Here is a 12,416-nt window from a genome sequence, read left to right on the forward strand (position 1 = left end):
TACAAAGGTACTCAGACAAGGCATCCAGGTGCAAAGGTCCAGCAAGAGGAGGAAACTATTTTCCATCTACTTTCTTTTTTACTTTATTTCAGAAAATGATCAAGAAATTTAAGGTCATCAGGATTAAGAGCAGGGCAGATATAAGAGAAAAATATTATGATGGTAAAGAAAATAACAGTAACAGGTCTATCACATTTTATAATTTGAAATGCCTTACTCCGTGTGCTGTAAGAGAGAGGAGCCAAGCCGTCCTGAGTGTCAACCCAATAGACACTTGTTCTTGGAGAGCAGTGTCTCCTACAAACTCATCATTTATATCCCAGGCCACAGCACGAAGAGGAGCATGGCAGACATCAAGAGATAGTTGTGAAAGGATTTCTTGCTCTGTTGCCTCAGGGCTCAGTGTCCATGGAGGAGTCCCTGTTCTTTTCTCACTCTCATTTTTTAATATATGAAAACAATAGGAATGTAAATATGTATGCCTTAGCATTGTTTAGAAGATCAAATGAGAAAGCATCTAGTATGTGGGAGATGCTCAATGAATGTTTCTTAAAGCGTTATTGTTATCCCTGGCTCCATTCCTCTAACACCAGATTTTGGTGGAACTGGCCTCAGAAACTTAATTTCAAGTTTGCACATCACTCTCCATATGTAGTAAAGGATAATCTTCCCTTTTAGGATCTTACTTTGATGTCTGAAGAGGAACTGCTCTCTACATATTTCTATCACAAAAATGTTTATTAAAGGACCTTTGGCTATTTTAAATAAAGGAATTATAAAAAATGAAAAGTACAGCATCATTTTACCATTCTTAACTAATTAAATTATTTCAGAATGTAATCTTCATGCACTGAAATGTATAATATCAAATTATCTCAATTATATACAATTTTCAAGAGATATGAGGGAGAAACCTTTTTTAATGTTCTAATTTACCAAAGCTATTTGGTTTTGGAACTATTCATTTTATATGATTTTTAAACTCTGGTGAGCTAAATGACATACTAGCCTATTCCTAGACAGTCTTTAGATAGAGATTAGAAAAAAAAATCAATTGTCATTGTATGTGTGGGATATGATTTTTGAAATTATTAAGATTTGTACAATAAGATTAATAATAATTTTGTAGTACAGTACTTCTGAGCTTGAAATGCTTTCATTTCTATCTTTACACAATCCTGTCACTTGAGAACACTCTTTGAAAAGGATAACCTAGCATAGGCTGAAAACCATGAAAAGGCATATTTGTGGAATTACGAAATTCAAAATGGCTGGGGCAAAGGACAACCAGGAGGAGAGGCAAGGTATGCTCTGGAATTAGGTATGGTAGATTTTGATGAACATAAAGGATACATGGAAGAATCAGGTCTTACTTTCTGTGGAAAACAGAGTTAGCAAGACTAAAAATGATCTACTTGCATTTTAAAAAAGATAATCTTTCAGCAGGGTGGAGAATGAATTTGAATAAGAAAAGTCATGGAAACAGAACACTATACAAGGGCTGTTTCCACAGACAAGGCAAGAGTAGATGAGAAGATGAAGAAAGGTATTGGTATTTGGGAATGTAGAAAGATCCCAGATTCAAGAGGTGTTCCTGAGGCAAAACTGGCAAGACTAGAGGGAGAAGAATCCAAGGTAACACCATGTTTTAAAAGCTTGAAAGACATGGTTGATGGGAGTGTTGTGAAAACATGGAGAATGATATACAGAAGGTTGTTTTAGCTGGCATTTTTAACCAATTTTGCAACTTTTGAGCCAAAAGAGATATAGTATGAACTTATGATGACCAGTATTTTAATTTTTAGATTTCTTTAGTGCTTTAAATTGTTCATAGAACTGTCAAGTAAATTTTCTTATTAGAGCCACACAATAATCCTGTGAAATAGGTAGCTGGTAGCTATGTAGATAAAGAAAATACTTAGAGAAGTCAACTTAATTGGCAAGGTCACCTGACAGTAAATGGAAGACTTAGTTTACTATATGATGTGCCTTTTTATATAGCATATCCGGTGAAATAGAGAAAGTTATATTTAGAAATAAAACTACTTAGAATTCTAACACTTGGGAAATATTTGAATGTTTGATATTTACTATTTTATCTTAGAAAGTGGAATTGCAGGATTGAAATTATAAAAAACTGTGATTACAAGTAAATTCAGCTGCTAACTTCACAATATTCATTTGTGTGTGTATGGTTCTACATAAAAAATGTTACACTTTTAAAATAAAAGCAATAATGAATTTCTAGAAACAACTGCTGATAAGTCTATTTGGTTGATGTTAACAAGTTTAATATTAATGAATGGTGATCTTTACAGTATTTGCTCATGGGACTTTTGATATCTTTTTTAGGCCAAGAGTTCCCTATCAATAAATGGAGATCAGAATCCCAAAGACAATCATCATTGTCTCCTCTGAGTCATCATGAATAGCTCTGCTAATAAGTTTATTTATCTTTTGACATAGTTATATACAAACTACATATTCAACATTATCTTTTTGAAAAAGATGTACTAAAAAAAAAAAACACAACTTATTCCACTTCCTTAATTTGCAACTATTAGAATAATGGTCTATTAATTTTTAATTCTTAAATTGAATTTTATGGCAAAACCTGAAACAATCAAAATGAAGTCTTTTCCTATAACCTTGTTCTGATACATAATTAATTTTCCTGGAATGTTGGACTGTGTGTCTAGATAATATTTTGATATTCCCAATACTTCCCCTTTGGCATCTCAGAATGGTATTTGAAATGTATGACTTTTCACTTGACAGCAGTAAGATAATTTAGTGAGTAACAGTGAAGAGATCCTTAAGTGAACCCACTAGACTTCTCAATAATTCAAGTTAGTTGTCTATAATATTGATTACCTGCAAATAATCTGTCTTTTAAACATTAATTGCTATGTATGCACCAGATGTCTTGATTCTAAATGATAATTTTAAGGAGCAGACAAATAGCTGGGGGTACATGGTGAAGTCAGAGTAGATATTTTTTCTAGAGATGAGTGATGATATATAGATCGTTGCCCTATGCAACCTGTCTCTCATACAATTGTGTTTTCTTTAGAGAAAATATCATTTTATAACATAGTTAAAAAAACTTTTTTTTTTCTCTACTAACGTAATGATAATTTTGGTTATTTTTAATCTAAAGAAGAATACTTTCTCCTTTCTTATCTTACATGTTATTAGAAATATTCTAGCAAAATAGTCAATTCCTCTTTAGGACCTTTCAAACTATTTAATAATCTATGTTTAACATAGGCCATAGCTAGGATGTCACTTCTAATTCAAGGGTTCTTCTGTCTGTGCAAGGACAGATGACACCTCTGGAAATGCAGTATTAGCCATTCACTTATTCTTGTTCCAATGAGAGGCTCAACCTGGAATAAATAAGACGGAGACAACCATCTCATGTTATTCTATATCATTGATTTCCACACACAGAAAACTGTATGGTTGTTTAGAGGAGGAGGTGGGCAGAAATATGCTCTGGAGAGTGTAGATAGTATTAAAAGAATCACCTTTTTTGATTTTCTTAGCATACCTTCCCCTTCATAAACCATTTTCCAATTGAAAAAGAAACAAACAATCTATTTCTTGCCCATTCCAGAAACTTACTATGGTATATGACCCTGAGCTGTAAAGTCCTCTGGAATGTCAAATACAGGGACAATGCCCTATATTATTCTCCAACTAGATGCTAATTCTAGGGTAACACATCATTTCAAAGTCAATTTTTAATTTATTAATTTCAACAAAATTAACAAGAGATAGAACTAATTTGTCATCTGGTAGATCATCAAACATGATTTTTATCATGAATCACTAGGTGATTTTTGGCAAATAAACTGGAAGAAGTTCAAAGAATTGTGATACGAAACAAAATTCATTCATTTTCAATTCACTTGCTACACTTTAAGAGGGCCATATAAAGCTAGACTCTGGCTGAACTCAGACTCACTTGCTTACTTACTTGGGCGACCATGGGCAGTTTATCACCTTCTCTATGCCTAAGGTTTTAAATTTTAATAGCGAGCACTAATAGCTAGGTACTTCAGATTTATTAATTCATGTAACCATCACAATAATTCTGTGGGTTTGGTAATGTTATTGTTATTATCTCAGTTTACATAAAGACATTGAAGTTCAGGGAGATCAAAATGTTAAGTGTAAATGTAAGTATTTTAAAATTATAAAATTTAAAAATTATACCAAAGGAGCCAAAAGAATACTACTTACTTTATGGAACTACATAGTAAGGATCAAGTGAGTTAAATAAAACAGCAAGCATTTGGACCCACGCCTAGTATGTAATAAACACGGTATGAGTTGAGGTGACATTACTATTTATGAACAAAATTTTCAGTGCTTACATCCATAAAAATGCAAAGTAGGACTATGATTGATGATGAGTCATTTCTTATTAGGGTAATTAATATGAGTTTTCCAAGGAAATATGAACCAAGAGATAGTACTTTGAGAAAATTTTGTTCTTTTGTTTTAATTACTTTTAAAATCTGAAACAAATTATTTTAATCAATACTATTAATGATTGTTAATCAGCTAAACTGAGAATTAAATTTTTCTTCAATCCCTATGGTCACAGAAAATTGTTTTCAAAATGAAATCGCATTTCATATACATATTTTTCTTGCAGAGAAATATATAGCAGGATGAATAAAAGGTTTCAACCATGAATATATATATGTGTGTGTGTGTGTGTATAGTATTTAGATAGATGTCTCTAGAAAAAGTGAAGAAAATAGATAAACATTCCTACCTCTTAAAAAATAATGGGTGCATAATGGGTATCAATCTGTCATAGCAGTTAGACTCAACTTCGTACATTTAAAAGAGAGATGAAACATTTTACTTTAAAATATCTATATTTGCAGTATGCTGGGAATTATAACATCCAGAAATATGATAATTAAAGTTATGACCAGACATAAATTTAAAATGTACAGGACTATACATAATTGCTCAAAATTATTTTAGGGGATGTAAGAATATAAAAGAATATTGGTTAAAAATAGTAGACTTGGATGCAGAAGCCCCACATTTTAGACTTAGTTTAATAACCGCTATTAGTTTCAGGATCTTGGTAGATTTATTTAAATGTCTCTGAATTTCCATTTCTTTATCTGTAAAAGTGGTATTTGTTATGGAAATTAAATAGAAATAAATGGAAAATTTCTTAAATAGTCTCAAGTACTCTTTTATTATAAAAAATATGTAATAACTAACCAAGAAAACAACTTAGAAATGTTTCTTGCAAGATTTGTAGAGCCCATAATGTAGAATTCTTTCAAATGTGTTAACTGTTCTTTAAAAATAATGTTTATAGAATTTATTTGACAAGTTTCATCCCCTTGATGTAAAAAATATAAGCTATATCCAACAAACTTAAAAAAGACAATGTAGTTTTTCATGATCCATAGTTGAATTTGTTAGTTGTTTTTTTTTTTTTAATGTATGAATGCAAAGTAAGAAGATGGATTTTTTTCTGTGGATTAAAACTGGCTTTTTAGACAATTCTAAAAGGAATTTATTAGAAGATTCTATTAGTGCCATCAGAGAACAGTTTTTCAAGGTCATCTCATTAAAGGCCAAGAATCATTTGCATGTGTAAATCCGGGTGTGTTTGCTAAAAGTTTGTCTACCTACAGTCACAAGTTGCATTTTTATTTTCTCATCTACTTGCAAGAGAAAACACCTCCAATCATACCTGGCACAAAGTTAACACAATGAGCAGGTCAACTACATGGTGATATTTGAAATAAATGTGAAGTTCACTCAAGGAACCCAACTGTTGTGCCAGCTTGTGAATTTCCACACCACTCCTCTCATCTTCTTGTCATTTTCTCTTGTTTGGGAAATGGGAAATGGGATCTCCGCAGTGGGTATTGAATCACCAATATCCTCTGCATGGCATGTTGTCTACATTCTTTATTGTATAGAAACATCACAAAAACACCCACAGATAGTTCTTCAAGAGTAAGAGTAACTCTACAATGGCTTTAGGGACAGATCTTCTCAGAATAGCAATTTGAATGAAGCAAAAGATTACATTCAAGGCAACCTTGGTGTATGATTTAGCATTGGTTTTCAGCTTTGTGTGGACCATAGTGACTGAACCAAAGAAGCATTTATTTCAATAAAACACAGTTTAGAAGTAGGCCGTTCAATTTAAGACTTCTAATTTTGGTTGTCATGTTAGTTTGTAGATTTCTTGTGCTTAAAGAGGGCTACTTTACCTCCAGACATCCCACCTCAGTTACAGTCTGAAGGAAGGGAATGGTTGAAGGACAAAAGGTGAGTGCCAACTGAGGCTGTTTCTCTTCCTCCTTTTTAAGTAGGAAAACAATAGTGCCTCTGAAAATCCTACTCAGCACACCAGTAGACTACCACTTTTTACTCATTCATTGCCACTATGTCATAAGACCATCTCTAATGGCAAGAAAGCCTGGGTGATGGCATAGTTTCTCTAGATACATTGCTGCCCCAATTAAAAGTGGTGTTCTATTAGTGAGGAAGAAAAGAGAATGGATTGAAGCACTGTCTAGCCTTGTCTGACTCACTCAGCCTTAACACTGCAGTTTTAAAAATTTCTTTCAAAGTTCACAAATGCACTGAATAAAGCTCCAATATATTCATTATATTCATAGTTTTGTGGTGTCTTGTCTTGTACTCAACTGCATGTTCCTCCTCGAGATCAAAAATTGAATCTTATTCTCATTGTATAGCTCCTAATACATAGCAGGTACTTAACCCATGATGTATTCTTTTTTCATATTAGGTTTCAATCATTTAACTCTAGTATATTAAAGTGCTGGTATATTCGTAGTGAGTTTTGAGTATGTATGTCTTGAATTATTGGGGCATTTAATGCTAATGACTAGGTACACAGTCATGAAGCTTTTGCACTTTAAGCCTAATTACCTTGATTTGACTGAAAGCATGAGACAGTTCATGTTATGTTTTCATACTTCTTCTAGGTCACTGCATTGGTTTGGACAACCTGCATGCCGCTGTTAGTCCCAGAAGCACGTAGGGTTGGTAAAGCCAAGTAGAAGTGCTCTGAATGGTTGTACCAAGAGTCTGAGCACAAATTTCATGTCAGACAAACTTTGAGATGCCTATGATTTATTCTAAATATTAATTATTTGAATATGTAGTCAGAGAATCCTTTAGTTCCATGGTCTCTTTAGATTATTAAATTAAGGTTTATTTTGTTACATTAGAAAATGATGCTTTTATTCTCTTGCCATTTTTTTTCCCCAACCCTTCCACCTAGCACAATCCTGGTACATAGTGCATCAAAGTAACTGCTGAATCAATGAATGACCATGGGCTAGTTTCCAAACCTCTATACTAAGTTTCCTCATTAGTAAAGAGATATGTAAAAATATCTCATATAAGGGAAAGGCCTAGCCTAAGGGAAGGTGCTGGTTTGAGGTTAGAGTCATGGGTTTGAGTCCCAGATTGCTGCTTATCTCTTGTAGAAACTTCAAAATTAATTTTTTAATTGAATTATGTCAATTCTAGACATTGGAAATATACATGTGGAAAAAAAAGGAGTTTTTTTTCTGGTAGCTCATAGTCTAGTGTGAGAGACAGGAAATATATATGATAAATGCTCTAAGTCTGTTCCTTTACCTGGGTTAGTAATTTCTGTTTTTCAACATTATTGCATGGATTTAGTCCATGGGTAAGTGTGGACCTACCACACTTGAAGATGTTCATAGCCCAGAACAGTGTTGGCCAAAAGCAGTCACCTGGCACACCTTTTCTTTCTCTTGTCATTTTTTCTTTGGGAAGAAAGCTACATATACTTTTAAAGTTTGATCTATTAGGAAGATCTAGGGACCATTTGGGGATCCATTGTACTTTGAGTCTTTCTCCTCCATAGTTCCTCAATAGAACCATAGAACACAAAAACTGACTTGAATGACTATTTCTCAGTTCATCTTAGAACAGAACTAGTACCATGCTACATACGCGGTAGAAAGAATAATATATTATGCTTGTGTTGGAAGTCCCAAAGATACTCTCTGATTTGATGATTCACTGGGGAGGACACAGGATTCAGCAAATAGTTGTACTCATGGCTATGATTTATCACAATAAAAGCATACAACACACAAGTAACAAAGGGGAAAGACACTTTGGGCAACGTCCAGAGGAAACCAGGTGCAAACCTCAAGAAGTTCTCTCCCAAAAGAGTCGTATGAGACACACTTAGTTACCCCAGCAATGAGTTGTGATAATGCATTGAATTACCGTCTACTGGGAAAGCTCATTAAAGACACAACTCCCAGGGATTCTACTGGGAGCAGGTCATGTAGATGCTAGTTTCAGATTTACCAAGATTTCAGACACCAGAAGGAAATGAGGTCTTTGCTATAAACCATAATATTTGTACAGCTCAGGAACAGTGAGCCATTCTTAGCAGTTGGGAATAAAGGGAACTCTTCCTACAGCCATGTTCCCAGATGCCAGACAAGGCTTAACCCTGTAGGAGCCCTTCCTATAGAGAGTCGTCTTGGGGCTGTATGTTAACTTTTTTCTACAGAGCACCTAAGGGTGTTTGCATAAGAAAGGCCTGACCTTTGTGGTCTTTGCAGTGCTTCATAAAGAAAGGGAAGCTTGAGAGGCAAGGAGTATGGAAGAGTAAAGGAAGAACACAATGGGGTTCTGTCTCCTCCCCACTTTTTGGGGCAAAAGGCAAGGAAAGTCTGGACAATGCACAGGTTAAGAACATTATCTGCGTGTCTTCCTTTTTGATTCTGCTGCTCATCGCAAAGGGAAGAGAGGGGATTTTAAACCAATATACTTTGCAAGACAACTTCAGCTGCATTTTGAAAGTACCTCATATATTGTGTTATGTGCTTTACATATTTTGGAGATTTGATCTAAAGGCAGCCTCTGCAGAACCATTGAGGAAAGTGAGGAATCCATTTATAAAGTTCTGTTCTTAAGTCGTTTATTCGGTAAACTCAGAGTTTAATGATTTCAGATTTTATAAAGTAAGTCACAGCCCTGGGCATTTCGAGTTTCTGTAGCTGAGTTTCTACAGGAATCAATCCTATATACTGAAGTTCCTGGAAATTACTGAACTTAGATACAACTTCTCCTAGATTTCTTGTTATGGTATGAAATGTATGCTTTCAGCATCGTCTCTCATGCTGAAATAATGTAGCTTTTGGCCACTGGGAATAATGGTAGAGTCAAAATTAAATTCTTACACCTCTCTAAACAAAGCAAGAAAATATAAAATCAACAATTAACATCAAAAATGTGAACTTATTGTGTTTTTCTTAAGATATTCTTGCTGGTTTTATTTTGGGACTGTGGCTAGATGGCCTTTATCCAAGAAAGTGAGTGATTATTTTCATGAACAGACAAGAAGAAAGAAACGTGTGGGAATAAAATATTTAAATTGCTGTTTTCTTTGCAGCTGCGGTAGTGCCTGTAACTAGTGGGACTGCAATATTTAGAATTCGAGGTTATTTATCCCTACCTTAAATATTTTGAGGACCATAATGTTTTTTTTTTTTTATTTGCAGCTCTTTGAAATATGATGACAAGTGGTTAAAATTAAAAAGGTTTTTCCTTGATGCAAAGTTAATCCTTTCGTGGAGTAGCTTTACTAGCGAAAGAAAAAAGTGGAAGCAAAAATATTTCTTGCTAGCATTTTGACTTCTGGAGGAGGATTTGAGACTGAATTCTGTTTGTTTTCAGTATTTATTGCAGTTTAAATTAAAATGTGTGGGAGTTAGTCAGAATGTCCTAATATCAGTTGTGTACAACTGAGCAGTCTTGGTGCCATAGAAAATGCCACAGTTATCTATATTTTAAAAGGGTATTTTTAAAGCTAAAAAAAATATAACAGCATATATTTTTAAACTATTATTCTAAGCAGTGTTATAGTAAAACCTCTATTGTTTCTAGGGGTTCTTAATAATTGAAAACATGATTTATTTACAAGTGAATAATTTATTCAATTCTAAAGGAAACAAAACAAAAACTAAGAATTGTGTGTGTGTGTGTGTGTGTGTGTGTGTGTGTGTATGTAATTGGACACAAAGAAGAATAATGAGTCATAAAATATGTTTGAAGAAATGTATTACTTTCAGCATGTGCTCTCATTAATGGCAATTTGGTGTCCATTTAAAACTATGTAAAACATGAGGCACCTGGGTGTCTGCCTTTAGCTCAGGTCATGATCCCAGAGTCCTAGGATTGAACCCTGCTTCAGGCTCCCTGCTCAGTGGGAAGCCTGCTTCTCTCTCTCTCCCACTCCCCCTGCTTGTATTCCTTTTCTTGCTGTCTCTCTTTCTCTGTCAAATAAATAAAATCTTAAAAAACAAACAAACTATGTAAAACCTAGAGGTTACATTAACTTATGCTTGGAAAATACAGAATTTCTAACATAGTTGCAATTTCATCATGTTATTCTTTCTTTTTTTTAAATCAACGCTGACTTGTCAAAACATGTTAAGTGCAGATTTAATTTTCAGCTTTCTAAAACTTCCACGTAAATAAATGTTTAAAAATTTTTTCTATAACATAAATTAATAAACAAATCAGAAAAAAAAAATTCCCAGGTCATTATATGTTTAATCAGTATGGCAAAATATTAGCTTTGCTTTTAGAAATTGTGGATCCGTATCACTGAAATTTAGAGAAATCCTCATAGCCTAAGTATTCCTTGCCATACTTCGAACAGTTATTTATACAGAGTAGAACCTAGCGTATTCAACCAGTATTTTATTAAATGCCCAGTACGGACAGAACGTATTTATTGGGTCAAAACTCATGTTCCAGTGGGAGAGAAATAAAATTAAATACACATTAATACGACAAGCCTCTTAGCCCCCACTCAACTCTGCATCACGTCAATCCTACCTCCTAGCTATTTTGATCCCTACTCTACTCCTTTATTTAGGAGGCCAAGTCCCTCCTCCAACTCTACATTGCTTTCTAACGGAATGTCAACAAAAACAACCTTATCATGTTACCTCTCCATAGCATGCTTTAGGAGCTACCCAATATCTGAGAAGTAAACAGATATTTCACACAGATTTTCTTAGCTGATGTTCCCAAGGAAGCTCTCACGATTCAGAACTCCTCTCTGTGGTTTCCAAAGAACTTTTTCATCTAGAATCACCCACTATTCCCCCTTCTCCTCCTGCCACAACTAGCCAAACATTCAGCCATACCCTCCTAGTCACTGCTTGCTAGACAGCTGTACCAACATCAGCTTCCCTACCTCTTAATGAGCATGAACAGGTTTGATACTATTTACTTGTGTGTGTCTACAGTGTACATAGAACTGTTCATTTATATGAGAACCCTAATGAGGAAGGCACCTGGGTGGCTCAGATAAGCAACTGCCTTCAGTTTAGGTCACAATCCCAGAATCTTGAGATTGAATCACCATAATCCCAGGGTCCTAAGATTGAGCCCTGCATCAGACTCCCTGCTCGGGGGGAATCTGCTTCTCCTTCTTCCTCTGCCCCTCCCACTGCTCATGTTTGTGTTCTCTCTCTCTCTCTCTCTCATGAAAATAAATAGACAAAATCTTAAAAAAAAAAAAAAAAGAACTAGAAAACTGGAATACAAGAGCTTAAGTTTCTTGCTTGCAAGGTTCTTGCTCATACATAGGATATGGTTTTCTTATCTATAAATTTGAGTTAATGATTTTCACCTCATAGAAGGATTAATTGTCATTATAAGAGTTAACTTAACTTATAAAACAAATCTAGTACAGACACTGGCACCTCTCTGGTTTTCAAGCAATGGTAGTAATGATAAGGATCACCATACCTTATAATCTTCCAAAGATTCTCTTTTGAAGAAGAGAATGAGACACTGAAGGGAAAGGTTCTGCCCAAGATAAAGTTGATCCTGAGCCTATAACAGTATCGAAAATTGGTTCTTTCTACCCAGACAGATATCTACCCCTCCAACTCAGTAGTGTTATCTAACACAACCACAGTGTAGGAAGGAAAAGATTGGAGTAATCCAATGTAAACCAATTGTTCCAAAGGTTCATTCATTTCACAGACATTTCTCCAGGATCTTTTGTGTACCAGATTCTGAGATTACACTGATTTCTTTTTTAAAATCGTATTCTAAAGATTTCACCACTCATTAAACATTTAATAATAATCTTTACTCTTTCAATAAATATTTATTAAACACTTACTCCGAGTCTGGTGCTCTAATAGGTATGAACAAAAACAATCCTGACATTCCATGACATTCCTACATGGTAGAGACTTATAATGTCAGTACTCAGACTGCATACAATACGCATATACCTTTTATTTTTAAGTTTATTTTTTTAGTAATCTCTATACTCAATGTGGGACTCAAACTCATAACCCAATCAAAAGTCA

At 34.4% G+C, this 12,416-nt stretch overlaps 1 protein-coding gene across 5 annotated transcripts in view; it reads right to left on the reverse strand.

The window, feature by feature from the left end:
- KCNIP4 (potassium voltage-gated channel interacting protein 4) overlaps window positions 1-12,416 on the reverse strand; it is a 1,175,184-nt gene that overhangs the window by 169,833 nt on the left and 992,935 nt on the right. The gene's annotated exons all lie outside the window — the stretch shown is intronic.

Source organism: Mustela nigripes, chromosome 1 (assembly GCF_022355385.1).
Source record: "Mustela nigripes isolate SB6536 chromosome 1, MUSNIG.SB6536, whole genome shotgun sequence".
NCBI classification, from domain to species: domain Eukaryota; kingdom Metazoa; phylum Chordata; class Mammalia; order Carnivora; family Mustelidae; genus Mustela; species Mustela nigripes.